At 36.7% G+C, this 18,633-nt stretch overlaps 1 protein-coding gene across 4 annotated transcripts in view; it reads right to left on the minus strand.

Moving 5' to 3' along the window:
• PRR16 (proline rich 16) overlaps positions 1-18,633 on the minus strand; it is a 265,937-nt gene that overhangs the window by 98,696 nt on the left and 148,608 nt on the right. The gene's annotated exons all lie outside the window — the stretch shown is intronic.

An 18,633-nucleotide genomic window follows, 5' to 3' on the forward strand; every position in this document is an offset into this window, starting at 1 on the left:
TGAGTGGTGTATTCCATTGTTCTTAATGTTTTCATTCAATAAATTTAGGCAAGGCAGGGTGACTCTGGGTGGCTCCCATGGTAAGTAATAGTGGCTCAGACTAGGATCAAAGAAAGGAAGATGGAGAGAAATGAACGGATTTAGGAGCTAAAACTGAAGACCTAGCTCTCATGGTACTAGTGTGAACCAATCAATCACATAAGACACTCATGTGGAGGAAGTAAAATCTCTGAGTCCTCTCTAACTTCTGGTTGAATCTGGCACCTCTTATAACAGGGTTGCTTAGTGTCTCTGCCCTGTTAAGTCATTGTCTGGGGCAACTTGTGGGAAGCATGACCTCAGGGCAAATGCTCAATTTCAGAACCCAAAAGTTGACCCTCTATCATTTACACTCCCTGCAGTCAGAGATCTTAGAGGCTATTCTCATGGCTACCATACATGTACTAGTATGTCTACAGGAGGAAAGAAAAGTTATGGATTACTTTAAAAGTAATTTATTTTTCAATGGAATGAGTCCCCTCATCTCACGTTTCCATATGTAGACTTTTCCCTCCTCTCTTATTCAGGCGTAAGTTTGTTCAACTGTGAAGTTGGCTCTTTGACACATGGTGGCACAATTGGGCTCAAAATGAAAATATCATTACCAACAAGAAGTTAGAGAGGACTCAGAGATTTTACTTCTTCTACATGAGTGTCTTATGTGATTGGTTCACACTAGTACCATGAGAGCTAGGTCTTCAGTTTTAGCTCCTAAATCCATTCATTTCTCTCCATCTTCCTTTCTTTGATTCTAGCCTGAGGCACTATTACTTACCATGGGAGCCACCCAGTCACCCTGCCTCGCTTCTCACTTCTGTAATCTTAGTGGTCTTTCTAAAAACAGAATTGTGCTCTTGTCATTCCTTGCTTAAAACCTTTCAATGCCTGCTCATTTCTCCTGTGATATATATCAATTCTTAACATGGTCTCTAAGGTCCTGTACAGTCTCACTCAGTGTTGTTCTGATAAGTGTTTAATAACAGGTTCTTAGAGGTGTGAGTGAGTCCTGATTTGAAGAGTTTGCCAGTTTCCATGGTGTAAACTCCTGCCATGGCTGACTTCAAGTGAGTAAAGGCAACATCACTAAATGTGAAATTGGGAAGAAACCTGCAGGGGTGCATCATTATAAAGTATTTCCACCATACCAGTAGAATAGAGATAAACTCAGGAGTACAGATAAATATTAAAATGTAGTAAAATAATTAGGAATGACTAGGAGTAATTAGAAAAAAACTTTCTTTTTAATGTAATCCACTTAATATAAGTTTATATACTTTTGTTTTCAATAATAGTTATTTCACAATTGGCTCACAGGATTTCTGAAAATAAAACAATTGGCCCTTTTTAGCCAGTACAAGACAGCACTCCTAAGTGACCCTCCATATTCAAATCTATTAAGATTCCCTTTTCCTTTCTGTTCTCAAACCTCTCCAGTCTTCTTTCAGACCCTCATAATTGCCAGTCAGCTTCCTGCCCCAGGACATTTGCACATACTAATTTTTCATGTAAACGTCACTGAATGTGTGTGTGTGTGTGTGTGTGTGTGTGTGTGTGTAAGGAATCATATCATATCTATCTGACACTGGTTAGCTTTAGGCTTCATTAAGTTAAGAATGCATGGGAAAAATTGTACGGCAACTACTGAAGTAATAGACAAACTTACAACTTTCGAAATAAGGATTAAAAAGTGAGTAAGGGAATTTTGGCAAATCTAAAACTGGCAGAAAATAAGAAAACAACCGAAAAAGCATACTAAATAGAAACAAACCCATATGATAGTTTAAAAAAGCAAACTTAAAAAATAATAATATTAATAATCATAACAAGTATAAATAGATTAAAATAATTTATTCAAGAAGGGACACAGAAGGATTGAATACAGAGTGAAAGAAATAAGATATAGCAGGCAAATAACCAAATGAAAACTGATGCAGCTATACTAATACTGAGCAAAAAACCCTGAAATCTGTTTTAATCAAATAGTATTGTATCAATACAAACAGGTGAAAAAAAATGAATGAAACAAAATTGAAAGTTCATGTACACACACACACACACACACGCTCAAACAATGGGATAAAAGTTATAAAGAAGTAATTCACATAAGGGATGTTCCAAATTTCCAAAAATCATATACTCAATCTCACTAGTAATCAACGTAGTGCAAACTGAAGAAAAGTGAGAAAGTATTTCATTCTGAGTAGTTTAGGAAAAACGAACCAGCCTGATAGTTCTACTTGTTGGTGATGAGGTGGGTAAATGGGAACTCTGTACATTGCCAGTGCAAATGTAAATTCAGTGTGTTGGGAAATTTTTTGACAATATCTTATAAATTGTATAAGGTGCTTACCCTACCCTACCGTACAGGTATTTTAGGAACAAAGCCTAGACTGTTCTGGAGAAATTCTAAGAGATGTGCACAGGGTTGAAACAGCACAAGGACGTTTCTTTTAGGTTTTTTTTTTTTGGTGTTGTTTGTTTTGCCATAGCAAAAAACTGGAAACAACCTAAATATCTATTAGTAAGTCATGTATGTAAATACAAACTAGTTCAAATGAAGTAACTACAGCTATATTTATCAACAGGGATAAATCTCAAAAATCTTCAGTTGAACATAAAAGTTTAAAAATATATATCTCTATATGTATCCAATATGTATGTATTGTTTATATGTAGAAGCACAGATGTTTTAGTTTATACAACATGAAAATAAATGATAGACATTAAGTTTAGGCAAGGAGGAAGGGGAAAGACTGTCAGAAGGCATCAGCTATATAGATGAAATATTTTATTTCTTTTAAAACTTGATATAAAGTAATTATGATAAAGTGTTAACATTTGTTAAGTTCGGGTTATATTTGATACAGTATTTACTTTATGTCATGTGTAAAATCTTTTATAATTTGAAAATAAAATAAATATCACTACTTAAATAAAGTTAGAAAGAAATAAAAGGAGAATTTCTTAACAGCTGCCATGTGGAGAACACATTGAAAGCTGCTGCAGTTTATTTGCTTGTTGAGTTAGAGGATATTGCAGCCAAGTGAGAGATGAGTAAATTAACCATACAAGGAATACACTGTATTCCTTGAAATTACACTTCTATGTTTTGCTGAAACGATTTCACAGTATCATATTGCAACTAAAGGAATTATGACCACAGGCATGATGGAATTAAGGGGGAAGCAAAATGAAAGAAAGTACGACTAGAGGGACACATTGTTTGCACATATTTGGAGGTGAGAGGACAGCATGACATCAATCGAAAGTCTAAGAACATCCACACCTAACATCAGGAGCAAAGGAGAAATGTGTATCTCAAACTTGAAATTTAGTCATCTTTCTAAGTAATTGTGGCTACTCAGATCTATGGAGGAATGTGCCAATGGGAGTGAAACAAAGGGATATGTAAAGAAAGGATAATGCGTTCAGTGATTCCAGGAGGTTTTCCTTAGCCTCACATACAAGGAAGCTATGGTTAGATTGTGGAATAATTAGGAATACTGATAATTGTGGCTCAGGGATCACATGAGCTTAAGGTTTTCATATTGGAAAATATCCCTAAATATTTTCATAAAAAGGAAGCAGATTTGGAAGAAATTAACTGACTAAATGATCTAAGTTATTTGTGGGAATACAAAATTCAGCTTATACTACTTCTGTAAATGTTAAACTGCAAAGAATAAAAATAAAGATACTTCAAGGTTTCAGGGTTGGCATTAGAGTGAAATTTAGGATGAACAGATTTACCTAAAATTAAAAAATAAATAAATAAAAACATTAGGAGCTCCTTTTCTTATGCTCTCACTGGATTTTGCCATTTTATTATTACAGTTGCTTCAATATATCAGAATTGTCTATACCTGTGTGTTTCCCTCAGACCATGTAAGCACATATTTCCATCTTTGTACTCCTGGCAGAGAGTACAGTGATTGTACACAGTGGATATTCAATAATAAAATGCTGAGTAAATAAACTGGATAAAGGTAGAACCTCTGAGAAAAGTCATTTCTTGCCCTCACTTCCATCTCTCCCCAGCTTTCCCATCTTGGGTCTGATTTTCAAGGTCTTCAATGTCACCAATTCTGCGTTGTCCAGAAAGGCACACAGGAAAGAATGAAGTAGAAAAAAAGGAAGGCAGCCATAAAGAGTTGGTGAGGCTTAGTGAACTCTCTGCCTATGTTATCTGACTCTGAAAGTCTAGCTCCACAGCTTGGCACAGGGAACATTTCAGTCACTCTCCAAAACAACTAAGATGGTTGAATTACATATTTATCTTTAAATATTCATCAGTATAGCCCTAAATGTATTGAGATCTTTCCTAAATCCTACATATTTCAATTAAAAGCCACAAAATATATAGCTCAATGGCCTTAAAAACAAAACCCTTTTTCAATTTGAGTGAATCTTTCTCTAGGGCCTTCTCAGTAACAAATCACAACTTCAAGAATTTCATTAAGAATTACAAACTTAATGAAAGGAAAGGAGGAATTTAACTCCAACTTAAATATGCACCAAATTATGAGTTCTTCTATATTTAATATTTATTCATAAAAACAACCACAATTTAAATGTGTGGCATCAGCAGTAAAAAGAAAGGGAAATGAATAAGAGCAATGGGTGAACTAGATGTCAGACCATGGTCCATGGCCGAATGCAGGCTGACCCAAGCGCTTCACTTCTACTTTTATTTTTTTTAATAAATTTATTTATTTATTTGTTTTTATTTGTGGCTGTGTTGGGTCTTCATTGCTGTGTGTGGGCTTCCTCTAGTTGTGGTGAGTGGGGGCTACTCTTCGTGCGGTGCACGGGCTTCTCATTGCAGTGGCTTCTCTTGTTGCAGAGCAAGGGCTCTAGGTGTGTGGGTTTCAGTAGTTATAGCACACAGGCTCAGTAGTTATGGCCGAGGGCTCTAGAGCTCAGGCTCAGTAGTTGTGGTGCATGGGCTTAGCTGCTCTGTAGCATGTGGGATCTTCCCGGACCAGGGATGGAACCCATGTCCTCTGCATTGGCAGGAGGATTCTTAACCACTGCGCTACCAGGGAAGCCCTCCATATTTGACATAATATAAAAATTTTAAAATCTATACTTGTATTTATCTATATATATTTTATCTATCTATCACCTGGTTGATCTATTGACAGGAAATAAGTTGTTCATTATGTACTATACAACTCTGTATTCCACTGCTAGACCACAGTACTAGTGATGTACTAAATATGAATTAATATGTATAAATAAATCTTGTAATTATTTTGTGAATGGGAGAACTATATTTAATTATACTTGTGCTAAAAACAATGTAATAAGTGGAAAACATTTAAACTATTCCACAATTTGGTTAATTCTGCTTTGACATTTGTTTAAAAAAAAAATTTTTTTTTTTTGAAAAGGTCCAGTGACCAATATGAAAGAGTTGCTCAGGTGGTGAGCGCTAAATGCTTGCTTTCCAAGGAATGACTAGAATTGCCTTGAGTTCCCAAAGCTGTCTTTGGGTTTCTACAGCAACTGCCACTTCCTTAACAATATTATTGTTTCTTAGAGACCTGACCAATCACAATATCCCAGACACGATAATAACAGAGTTGTATTATCTAATGTTTATTTATTCTCCTTGTCCTTGGTGTATTTGATAGAGTATATAACATAGATAGTGGAAGCAATCCACGATAAATAAGGCACTATCTTGAAGCTGCCAGAGACCCAGGCTCTATCCAACTTTCTGTTCTGCTATCCCTAGGGTTTGGTGTCTATTTTTAAGTCCAAGTTCATAGCTGGAGGGCCGGCCTTCGCATATGTATTTCAAGGGGAAGGATGAAGAACAGTGGGGAACGCACACCTACTCCTTTTTAAAGAGATGTTTCAGGAGTAATATATTTTATTTGCTTATGTTTGACCAGCCAATAGTAAGTTGCTTAAGTGGAGGAGACTGGGAAATGTACGCTTTTATCTGGGGTCCAACATGCTCAGTGAAAAGCTATGGTTATTCCTCAAAATAAGAAGGGAGAAAGGACATTCCAAGGCAATTAGCATCCTCTGAAACAGAGACTAAAACACACATACAGAACACACACACACACACACACACACACACACACACACACACACAAACACACTGGTATACCTTTAATCATCCTTGTTGGGAAATAAATATGAAGGTTATAAACTTGCTTAAAAATTCTTACTGAAAAATTATTTGAAACATTTTTTGAAACAGAATACAGTATATGTTTTGAAGGTGTTTTGTTGTTTGCTTTTGTAATATTCATTTAAGTGGCAATTTACACCCTGTTCTCTGAAAGTAAACTAGATTGAAAAATAAACAATAACCATAATTCATAGCCAAGCCTGATAAGTAGAAAATAAGCTAAAACTACAATGTAATTTTTCTTATTTTTCTGTGTGTTCAGTTGGGTTTGACAAATATTTATTGTACAAATGTTATTAATCTGTTATTTTATGAGACACTGAGGATTAAAAAAATAAGGCTTCCAGTTTAATAGAGACTGATCATGTGTATTTAGTGCCTTCCTCCCCAAATCATATCTAAATGAGAGTAAAGAAATAAATACAGTAATAAATTCAGAATATCTTCTCAAAGTGTGGTATAAGCTGACCCAGAGAGTTTTATAAATACATGGGTGAATTAATGAAAAGGTGGTCAAAGTACTGATGGAGTCCCAGAAGGATTCCAAACTTGAAAGTGGAATAGAGAGAGAGTAGAAGTGAGAAGTAATGCAAAATTAGGGTGTGAAGTTGTTGAGTGACTATGTTTCACAATGGAAAAAAATTGTGTCAAATGGTGCAACAAGACTGGCAACATGCTAAGAGCTCACACCCTTAAGGTACACTGAAATTCTTGCTGTAAAGAATCTGAACATGTCTCTGGATAAGAAGAAGGCACTGAGTGTGGTTGGTAGGATCTCAAAACAAAGCTCTCCTCCCTCATTATTATTATGTTTTTCCATTGGGAAGGTGGTAGAAATGGGGCAAGAGCAGCTAGCTTGTCTTCTAAAGTACTTCACGTCCATCTGACACATTCAGAATTTTCAATCAGCATCCTCCTTTTCCCTATATGTAGGAGAGGCTGTTAAAACATCTTTATAATATGAATATGTCTGAAGATCAAGAGATATTTGAGGGTAAACAACATCACAAAATAGAAGGACCAAGATGAATGAAAAGATCAATATTGAAGGCAAAGCTGTCATTATTAGTAAAGTAAGAGAACTTGTAGTAATTCCAATTAATGTACTTGGAGAAGTTTCAGAATGTATTGCAGCTATAAAATAATACACTGTTATAAAAGAACAGACATCAAGAAAGAAAAATATTTGAAGTACAAAACATAAATACTAAATTTAAAAAGATTATTTTTAAAGAAAAGAAAAAAAATCTAAGAAATATTCCTAATCATAAAGCAAAATTATTTTCTTTAAGAAGGAAAATAGGGACTTCCCTGGTGGCTCAGTGGTTAAGAATCCTCCTGCCAATGAAGGGGACATGGGTTCAAGCCCTGGTCCGGGAAGATCCCACATGCCGTGGAGCAACTAAGCCTGTGCACCACAACTACTGAGCCTGTGAGCCACAACTACTCAGTCCACGTGCCACAACTACTGAAGCCCACCCACCTAGGGCCTGTGTTCCACAACAAGAGAAGCCACTACAATGAGTAGCCCACGTACCACAACAAAGAGTAGCCCACGCTCGCCACAACTAGAGGAAGCCCGCGTGCAGCAACGAAGACCCAACACAGCCAAAAATAAATAAATAAAATAATTAAAAAATAATAAAATAAAAAGGAAAATACAAGAAAAAATTTAAAGGCAGGGAAAGCAAGAAAATCAATCCTGGAGCTTTAATGACTCACTGAGAAGTTCCAGAAAAAAATGGGGAAAAAAGATAAAAATGTGGGATTCCAATAATCAAAAAAAAATAGAGAGAAAATTCCACAGTTGACAATACAAATGGAGCTTCAGAGGGAAAGAGTCAACTGAGTGCTAATCAGGATGAATGAAAATGAAAACAAAGTCAATCATTTACCAAACAAACACAGAAAATTCAGAAAGAAGTGAAAATTAAATAATCATCACAGCATCTTATGTATGAATGGATGATGAAAGTCATTTTACCAGTAACTTCAAAAGTTCTCTGGCAAAGTAATTTTAACCCCAATTCTATACCTGACTAATTTAACAATTTATTGTAATGAAAAATTAAAATATTTGTAGATATTAAGGACAAAGATAATTTACTTCTCCTGTATCTGTTCTTTAAAAGTTAAGGATATTCTGTAGCTCAGTAAAATGGAATCCAAGAAAGAAGGAAGGCACAGAAAGCAAAAACCATTGTAATTAACACAGAAGTATGAAAACAAAAGAATTTAAGAATGACAACTTACTTGAGTCCCCAAAGCAATTATTCTAAGCTAAAACAGGAAATCAGAATTCTCCAAGAAAAAATAACGAATTACATTCAATAGATCATACAACTGGAAAGTTGTCACACATTAGGGATAGGGAAAAGAAGTGAACTGTTGAACTGTGGGTGATGAGTATAATGTGTGTAAAAAGAGAAACCATTTGAATCTTGAATTCTCTTTTGAAAGGTTCAAATTTAGAAATATAGGTTTAAATTTATTTCTTTCTGAGTTCATTATCAGTGTTTCATTCTACTTTTACTATTAAGATGCTGGTTACTGATTTTTCTTCTCAACATATGGCAAAAGCAAAAAAGACTAATTCTTCATCTTCCATAAAGATGAGTCAAATGACATGGTTTGCAGTTTAAAAAAAGTGTTTGAGCATATTGTTTAGACAGCTGACTACCTGAAAAACAAAAGCAAATGTTAAAAGGGGTTATCGCCAGGGAATAGGCCTAGACATAGGATGGAGATGATATAGAAGGTGAATTTTATACATCCTTATGTAGAATTTGATTTGGAGATAGAGATGAATGTGCAAATACCTGCCTGATAATAGTTGAAATTATACTCTCCCAAAAAATCAAAGAAAAAAAACATGAACTAGATACAGTCCTTCCCCATGCAAACTAATAATTACCACACAGTGTACCATGTGTAGTGGTAAAAGGATTGACAAGCATAGGAGAGCAGAGAAAGGGGTGATTTATTCTTTCCAAGCAGGTCAGTTGGTAGCATTGGCCAGAGATAGTTTCAAATCAGGTGAAAATGAGAGATGTCTTGAATGATAAAATGAAACCTGGAGGAAAAGGCATTTCTTGGCAGAAGGAATAGCATGTGAAGTAGCATAAAGGTATGAAATATAATTTTTTATATGTTGGTAAAGGATAAAGTAGCATAAGGCACATGAATAAGAGACAGGGCTGAAAAGGCAGACAGAGGCCAGGTTGTGGGGAGCCCTGCAGGGCATGTTTAGGAGTTTCTACACCAGTTGCACTTTTGAAGATTGGTTCCCAAAAGGTTTGGATTTGTGGCACCAACCAAAAAAATGCATAAAGTTAGTGCTTTGATAGAGAATGAAGATGGACATACATGCTTTAGTAGGTAATTTCTTTTTAAGTTAAATTGTTTTATAGCCATGGAATGAATAGTATTTAGGAAGACCAGGTCTAAATATAAAATTATAGATATGATTTGTCCAAAAAGGTTCATGGGCCTTGGCAACCTTGGAAAATTATACAAGTATCAACAGTTTATGTTATTTACAGCACTAAATGATCCAAAATTTGTAACTCTACAATTTGCAAAATCAAGGTGTTTAATTTTTTTAACTTATAAAACAAAAGTAACTGGTTTCATTTAAATCAGTTCCTCATCGAACTGTAAGCATTTTTGAGGTACTCTTGGAGGAAGTAGAAATCCCCCAAATTTTCACACACCGTTTCTAATGTCATATGCCCAAATGCTTACTGTATAAAATAAACATAAGACAATTGAGTACTAAGGGATAAAGTGCTATTGCACAGCTCAGCTCCATAGAGGTAAAATGTATCAGTATTACAAGTGATGATCACTTCATGTAAGTCCCACTTTTACTTGCATGTCAGTTTTAGTAAGTGAGTACTTATGACTTTTCTTTCCCCTGTAACAAACATTATTCACACATTATAGTGGTTGAAATGCCATTGCTAACTTTAATTTCTGTCTTCATAACAAACATGCTTATACTAAGGCTTCCTGTAAAGTGTGGAAAAGGAAACCTCCCTCATCACAATTGCTATAAGCAGCTTAACAGATTTAAAAGACTCATTCACTTGCAATTTGTGAGTATACACATCAAAATGATTCCATTATGTTAACAATGTCCAGGAGGAGACTGTAACTCACAATAATGGACCTGTAAACTTTAACACAAGCTTATAGCTCTCAAACTCTAATAACTTTCTGCATTTTAAAAAGTGTAGATGAGGGGCTTCCCTGGTGGCGCAGTGGTTGAGAGTCCGCCTGCCGATGCAGGGGACACGGGTTTGTGCCCCGGTCCGGGAAGATCCCACATGCTGCGGAGCGGCTGGGACCGTGAGCCATGGCCGCTGAGTCTGTGCGTCCGGAGCCTGTGCCCCGCAACGGGAGAGGCCACAGCAGTGAGAGGCCCGCATACCGCAAACAAACAAACAAACAAACAAAAACAAAAAAACAAAACAAGTGTAGATAAATAAACCTCAGGTTGTGTATTACCTTCCCTACTGATGGTAAACTAGCTCAATAAAAAATATTCTGACTAAGGTTGTAAGAACAACCTCTCTATTCAATCCACTCTCTCTTCCATTTAATCCAGTCTTTGCATTGCAGCCAGACAAAGCTTTCCTTAAATCTGTACGTATAACATAAATTATTAAACCTTAAGTGGTTTCCTATTGCTCTTAAGTTAAAGACCAAATATTTATAAAATCACAATCCTTCTAAGATCCGGGTCCTGCTTTGTACATCAGCTTGCCCTTGTGCCACTTCCCCTCACTCTGCTCTTTTCATTTCTTCCTGTGCTTAGAAGATGCTAAGCTCCCGTCTCTGGGTCTTTGTATAAGTCATCCTCTACCTAGTCCTGGTTACTCCTTACTGTTCCCACAACACACACACACACACACACACACACACACACACACGCACACACACATTGACCTATTCTTCAAAAATTCACCCACATTTCTCCTCTTCAAGGAAAGCTTCCAGATTGCCCTGAAGTCCTGCAACACAGCCCTAGAGCTCCTGCACCTGTGCTTCACAGCATGAACCGCACTAGTGACTGATCGTGTAATTAGCTCTTTAATGTCAGACTCGTTGGTGAAAATGTAAGCGCCCAGAGGGCAGGGTATCCTGTTCCATTACATCTGAAACAGAAATATATATTAAATGAATAAATCAACATAAATAAATAAAAGGAACAATACTATAACAAAATATTTTTACATTAGGTCCCTATTGCTTATGGTTTGGTGCTTGTTTGTGAACTTTTGAGGTGATGAATTTCAGCTGTAAATAAACTATGTTCATGAGATTTCTAATCTCTGTGTGTGTGTGTGTGTATATATATATATATATATATATATATATATATACACACACACACATAACTTAAAAATACAAGATATTTTCTGTTAGAGGGAAGACATTGAAATGATATATTAAAATACAATTGTAAAGCATTTCATTTATCAATATCACTAATGAAATATTTAAATATTTAAACATTAAAATGACATTTTGACATATGTTTTTACTTTTTCTCAGATAGTGAGTTAAATGTTTATTATATAATGTAAAGGAAGAGGAATTTAGTAAATTAGACTATTATTTGTCTAAGTTATCTTAGAATCTATGTGAACATTAAATTACTTGACAAAAACATCAGAAAAACTCTATTACTCCTTTCTTGATATCTCAAACATATAATTACAGAAATAATAGCATTTATCAAACCTTCAAAGTAATATTACCAGAAATGCTGATATTGATAACACAACTGAATATGAAGGTATGGCGTTTGGATGTAATTATAATTTGGGCTCTCGTTAGTTGTGTGATGGTGAAACTGGGTCTTCCTTCCTGGTATTAGTTCCCTACATTGTTAATTAATTAAAAAAAAAAGAGGAAAGAGAGAGTAATTGTCTGTAGTATCTGTGATACATGCTAGAGTATGACTATATATAAAATGTTTTAAGAGGAGAGAGGAAAGAACAATTAATTCTGCCAGGGAGGGAGGAATAACATCAGAAATAGAACGTATTTAATGGACTTTGGAAGGATCAGGTAGAAAAAGCTCGAAGATAATTCCAGGCACAATAAAATGCAAAGGAAAGGAAAGGAGGTTTGAAAGATCAATTGAGATTTCCAGCAGAAAGCCATCCAATGTGGCAGACTGAAAGGGGTATGGTTTGTGTATGTGTGCTGTGTGTGTGTGTGTGTGTGTGTGTGTGTGTGTGTATGCATGGACATCTGAGGGGACGTTTAATAGATGAAGGGGCAAGCTAGGAAAAGAAGAAAGTGTATAGAGACAGAAAGAAAAAGAGATGCAGGTGCGGAAGTGCTATAACACCGAAGGGTCTTCAATACCATGCTAAATACCAAAAGTTTGGCCTTTACCTGAAAGTAATAGGCAAAATTCAAACAGAAAAGTGACGTGAGCACCTATGATTTTATAGAGACTTGAGGGAGTGGAAAGACATTGCCATAAACCAAGTCATTAAAAAGGATTATTATTGTCATAAGCAAACATAGGGAAAATTATGGAAAATGATGCAAATGAGAAGGTTACATTACAATATTTTTGCATTAGTGGAAACATTTGAAAATCTCTAAAGCCCATCTTTGGAATATCTTTCCTCACTTGAAAATACCTAGTCTAACTCAATTATGGTGGAAGTGTGCTTATTGCAACTGCATGTGGGACATTATTCTTGGTTTAATAAAGGTATGCAAGCATTATAATATTCCCCACTGTGCCTGAGTTCTACTTCATTTTTAATGGAGTAAAGGGAGGTGCATTTTAAAATATAAGACCTTCATGTCTGATTTAATGAGCCAGAATATATGAGATGAAAGAGAGAGGGGAGATTTAAAAATTGGAATTCTTTTAAAATAGGCTTCTCAAGCATCTGTCTTCATTGTCATAGGGTTCCAGAGATATTTTATAAAAGATAATTTACACATAATTTGAAAAACAACGAAAATCTTCACCACAGAGAGCCAACAGCCATTTAAATCTGCTAGTACTTGAAAATTGATCTTTCACAGCTGTCATTTTGTTGAAAAGTCCCTGAAAGACTTCAGCATGATTTTTTTCAAACAAGAATGGAGTATTCATAACAAAAGGTAGTTCTACTGTTTAGTTCTAACAAAAAGATATGCAAAGGTACTATAGATACACATGTTCTATATATGGTATTAAAAGAAGCAAAATGTAGAATATTTTTCTAACACCTTAAAAATGTTAAGGCAATGAACATATGAAAACTTATCCCATCTGTGAATTTGTACTATTGACTACTTTTCACTTATTAAATTATGAAACAGTGCTTCACGGATATACAATGTCAAAAGTTATATATTTTATGTATAGTCTGGATAAGATTCTTGCATACTTTATATATTATAACCACATTTAAAACTTTGGCACTAACCAGTTAATCTTTGGTTCACATATAAACTTCACTGTTTATCTTCACAGTTATGCTTGCACTGGTTAAAAAAAAAAAAAAAAAAAATCAAAGCCCTCTAGTGGCCACAATTGTATCTAATTCTATTGTACTTGGCCAAATTCTCTATTGTTATTTTTAAAATAACTAGCATATTACATTGTTAATATAAAACCCAGGAATAGTGTTTCTTCTTTCAAAATGACACTTTCTTTTTTACTGAGTTCTAATTTAGTGAAAAGGTGGAAAAATTCTGCTATTTAACATCATTAAGAAAAGAATTTTTTTAAATATGCCATATACGGGCTTCCCTGGTGGCGCAGTGGTTGAGAGTCTGCTTGCCGATGCAAGGGACACGGGTTCGTGCCCCGGTCCGGGAAGATCCCACATGCCGCGGAGCGACTGGGCCCGTGAGCCATGGCCACTGAGCCTGCACGTCTGGTGCCTGTGCTCCGCAAAGGGAGAGGCCACAACAGTGAGAGGCCCACGTATCACACACACACACACACACTATATATATACATATATATATATATATATATATATATATGCCATATAATACAAAATTATGAGATAGTGTGAACAAAATGTGCTGAAATTTCAAAATTTAATTTGTGGAGTATTATGCATATAGATTTGTAACACATGATTTTCACATGTATAATCCAAGAATTAGAGGATGATGACTAAATAATCTGGGTAATTTGTAATATCTAGCCATTTAGACTTTTTTCCAGAAGGCTAGTGTTAACCATTTACATCTAACTATATGAGGAATGTTTATAAAGTAATACAGCATTTTCAGATTACCACAGAAACAGAGTTGTCAAATCTAACTGGGGAAGGTATGAGAATACACGGAAATAAAGAAGGGACTTAACGGTGGACAGTAGAAGACATGATTGCCTAAAGGTAACACAAAGAGGGCACTGTCTTGCCCCTTTCAAAAGAGTTCAAGAGAGGAGAGAAAGACTGATTTTTATGTGAAATTTACAGATTTTTCAAACTCACACACAAAAACGATCACGCAGGTCAAACCGAATCTGTACACAGGTGTTATCCAGCTCACCTCTCACCATCTTGAGATCCCTGGCATAACAGACTCTATGCCATTACATGAGCCCAACACAGAATGAGTCTCTTTTTGCACCTTTGAAAAAAAATTTGGACAAACCGTTCTCAAAATTAAAATACTTGAATTAGTCTTAAGCAATAAATTAGGGCATCTTACTTGCTGCAGGGTCATTTTAACTCTTAAAACATTTTCTCTCAACCTTTTCATTGCCCCATTACGTGTAGAAAGATGTGCATGTAGGGTCATTCTTCCCAGGCCTGTGCCATGAGGATCTTATGGCAGAGGAGGATTTGCCTAGTTCTTGATACATTTGCTACTTTAACAGATATACCACTGATTAGAGTTAGTTTTTAAAAAGTAAATCAAGTCCCCAACTTCAGTGTTTATATTAGGAAACAAAATTTAATTTCAGTCCACCTCAGAATAGGTTGCAACATGAGGGTATCATAGCCTGTTACTGAAGGGCTTTTTATTACAAGCGGTTTCAAAAAATTGCTCAGCAAATAGTGCCAATATGCAGATAGTTCATTTAGATTCAACTGTCAGAAGCAACAGAGTAATAATCCAATTCTCCAAAATATAAGGAGAGTACTCTACAGGGATATTAATGTGTATATCAGAGAGAGGAGAGTTTTTTAAGTAGGAGAAAAGTGAAGTTTTAACATTGAAAAGTCATAATAAATGATTTTCTAATTAATGCTTTTTTTTCTAGGCTCATTTTCCTTAACTTCAAGTGTTTTGGCATGTACTGGTTAAAGAACAAAACCTACTTCCTTGAGACATCATGATAAGAAATAGAATCTCTAGGAAACAATGACAAAGGAAAAGTTCCTAGGTTATAAGAGCAAACAATGGTAGGAGGTGTGCACTGAATAAAAATGAAAATGAAATGACTTTTTATTTTATTTTCTTACTTTTTGTGCTCTGTCTAATGTTTTCAACCTTTTCAGCAGCATGCATGCATCACTTTTACTTATAGAAAGTGAGGTCATAGTAAAAAGTTTAGTAAAGTAGAACCTCCCCCTCAGTAACAAATAAAATTTAAAAATAGCAAAAACACTTAATCGCAGAAACCAAAAAACTAAAGAGGCATAACTCACTGTCTGAAATACTACCACCAAAAGAAAAAGAGATATAGTTTTAACTTGATTCAGTACAGATCTTTAAACTGGTCTTAGTGCCTCAGGATGGTACCAATGAAATAATAAAAGTCTTCCAGTTTTCACAAATAGTGTCAAATATGAAAAAAAGTTGTGGACTTTGGGCAGGCCTGCAGAAGAGAGGACAGTGAAACAATTAAAAGTGAGCAAGGGGCTGAACTGTAGGAATAATATGACACAAAAAGGGCCAATGGAAAACCCCTGATTGCAGTAGTAGAATGAACTAGAACACAACATTTACCTATTCTACAAAGGGAGAACATGAAATAAGTTAGCCATCACACTGGGGCTTGCCTGGGAGGATAAGTCATACTTAGACATGCTAGGGACATGGTTAGGAAAAGTCATCTACACTACTTGAGGCCCAATGGAAGTGCGAAGCAGAGCTGTTCAAGTTAAGCAAGACAAAAAGAACTGGCATGGTGACTCTGTAAACGCTACTGTGGCAAGAAAAGAAAAGAAAAGAAAAGAAGCAAAGGAGCACATTATGCCAAAGACAGACTCCTTTTGGAAGAAATGGAAGAAAATCTGCCCTTGAGTGCTTTTTGTGCTATAGAAACAGTCAAATAAAACAAACAGACAAACAACAACAAAAGAATAATATAGAAGAGGAATTGAAGACCCAAAGAAACACCTGAGTTTTAAAACACGACCATTATCAAACTCACAAAATGCAGACAGCAGGCTAGAGAACAGACATGATTGCAATGCAATTATTGACAGAAAGGGAAAGCTTGACATATTCACTGTGACTGCAGAAAGGAAAATATGGAGATTTCAGACAGGCCTGTTGGAAATATTTTCAGGGTCTGAGGTAAGAGGAAAATACCATACACTGAAATTAAATAATGGTAATTTCAAGCTAATAAACTATTTAAAAACATTTACAGAATTTTTGGACAACTCCTCAGCATTCCACGTTAGAGAGTGGCAGTGAAGATGGACAAGTTCCAGCCCCCGAGCCCTGCCCTTGGCCCATCACCCTCCTTTTCCCACCCTAGTCTTCCTTACACCATGAGGCACCTCAAATGCATATGTGTAGGTACTCCGGCTCATACATCCAAGCTCTGTTCACAGCCTCTACAAATAGCCAACCTTTGATCAATAAATCTAAAGATGGGCTTCCCTGGTGGCGCAGTGGTTGAGAGTCCGCCTGCCGATGCAGGGGACATGGGTTCGTACCCCGGTCCGGGAAGATCCCACATGCCGCGGGGCGGCTGCGCCCGTGAGCCATGGCCGCTGAGCCTGCGCGTCCAGAGCCTGTGCTCCGCAACGGGAGAGGCCACAACAGTGAGAGGCCCGCGTACCACAAAATAAATAAATAAATAAAATAAAATAAATCTAAAGATAAATATACCAGTGGTTTGGTCTACACTCAGAAAGCTCATGACAGGAAGCTACTACACATCCTTGAAATGTGTTTGGAGCCGATGGTAGAGGAATTCCAGTATCTAGGGTACTGGAGGATGGTGTACACAGAAAATACAGACTCTGACTGGACATGGCTGCCTGGTCTCCCACAGCAGCTAGAGGAGGGTGGCGGTGGGTCACTCTAACGCCCAGTGTTCCTGGCAAGGTTCTCTCTTGCTTAGATCTAAAGGCAGTGTTGATTGCAGAGAGAGAAAATAATAGTTGTGGAGGAAATACGAAGTTGATATACAGCATAGAGAACATTGGTTTTCCCAGTAAATAAACTTCATCATAATGGAACAGAAAGAATAACACACTCAAAAGGCTTAATTTCTCTGAAGGGAAGAAATTACTGAATTTGGCTGTTAAACTGTGCAATGTGCTCCAGTAAAATCTGTTGGTGAACAACTGCCACTAAGAAATATCCAGCACTTCAAGGATAGATATCCAAGCAGAAGTAGCAAGTTAAAATCAAGGAAGAAAAATCAAGCTGGTACCAGACTTTCCCAGTGCAACATCAAATGACAGAGGAGGGAACAGCAATGTGTACAAAGTTCTGAGGGAAAGAAGTGTGAGCCAAGAATGTCATTCCCAGCCAAGTTACTATGCAAGTATAAAGACAACAGATCTAACCATCTCAAACCTCAAGTACCCGCGAAAGATACCAAACACCAAAATTCACCATTCCACAAGATGGCAGGGAAGGCTGTGATGAAAGGATTAGATCAATATTCCATGGCCAGGTCCACATACTTTGAAGGGCAAGGTACATTACCAGAACATTTAAACAATTCCCCTTTAATATAGAGACAACTGACAGAAATTCTCAAGCATGTAAGAACACACAGAATACAAGATCTCTTGAATACATCATTAAAAACAAATACACAGGGACTTCCCTGGTGGCACAGTGGATGAGAATCCTCCTGCCAATGCAGGGGACACGGGTTCAAGCCCTGGTCCGGGAAGATCCCACATGCCACAGAGCAACTAAGCCCATGCACCACAACCGCTGAGCCTGTGCTTTAGAGCCCAGGAGCCACAACTACTGAGCTTTTGTGCCACAACTACTGAAGCCCACACACCTAGAGCCCGTGCTCTGCAACAAGAGAAGCCACTGCAAGGAGAAGCCTGCGCACCACAATGAAGAGTAGCCCCCACTTGCCGCAACTAGAGAAAGCCCGCGTGCAGCAACGGGCCAAACGCAGCCAAAAATAAATAAAATTAAATCTTAAAAAAAATAAAATAGGACTTCCCTGGTGGCGCAGTGGTTGAGAGTCCCCCTGCCAATGCAAGGGACACGGGTTCGTGCCCCGGTCCGGGAGGATCCCACATCCC

The sequence above is a fragment of the Orcinus orca genome, chromosome 3 (genome assembly GCF_937001465.1).
Source record: "Orcinus orca chromosome 3, mOrcOrc1.1, whole genome shotgun sequence".
NCBI lineage: Eukaryota > Metazoa > Chordata > Mammalia > Artiodactyla > Delphinidae > Orcinus > Orcinus orca.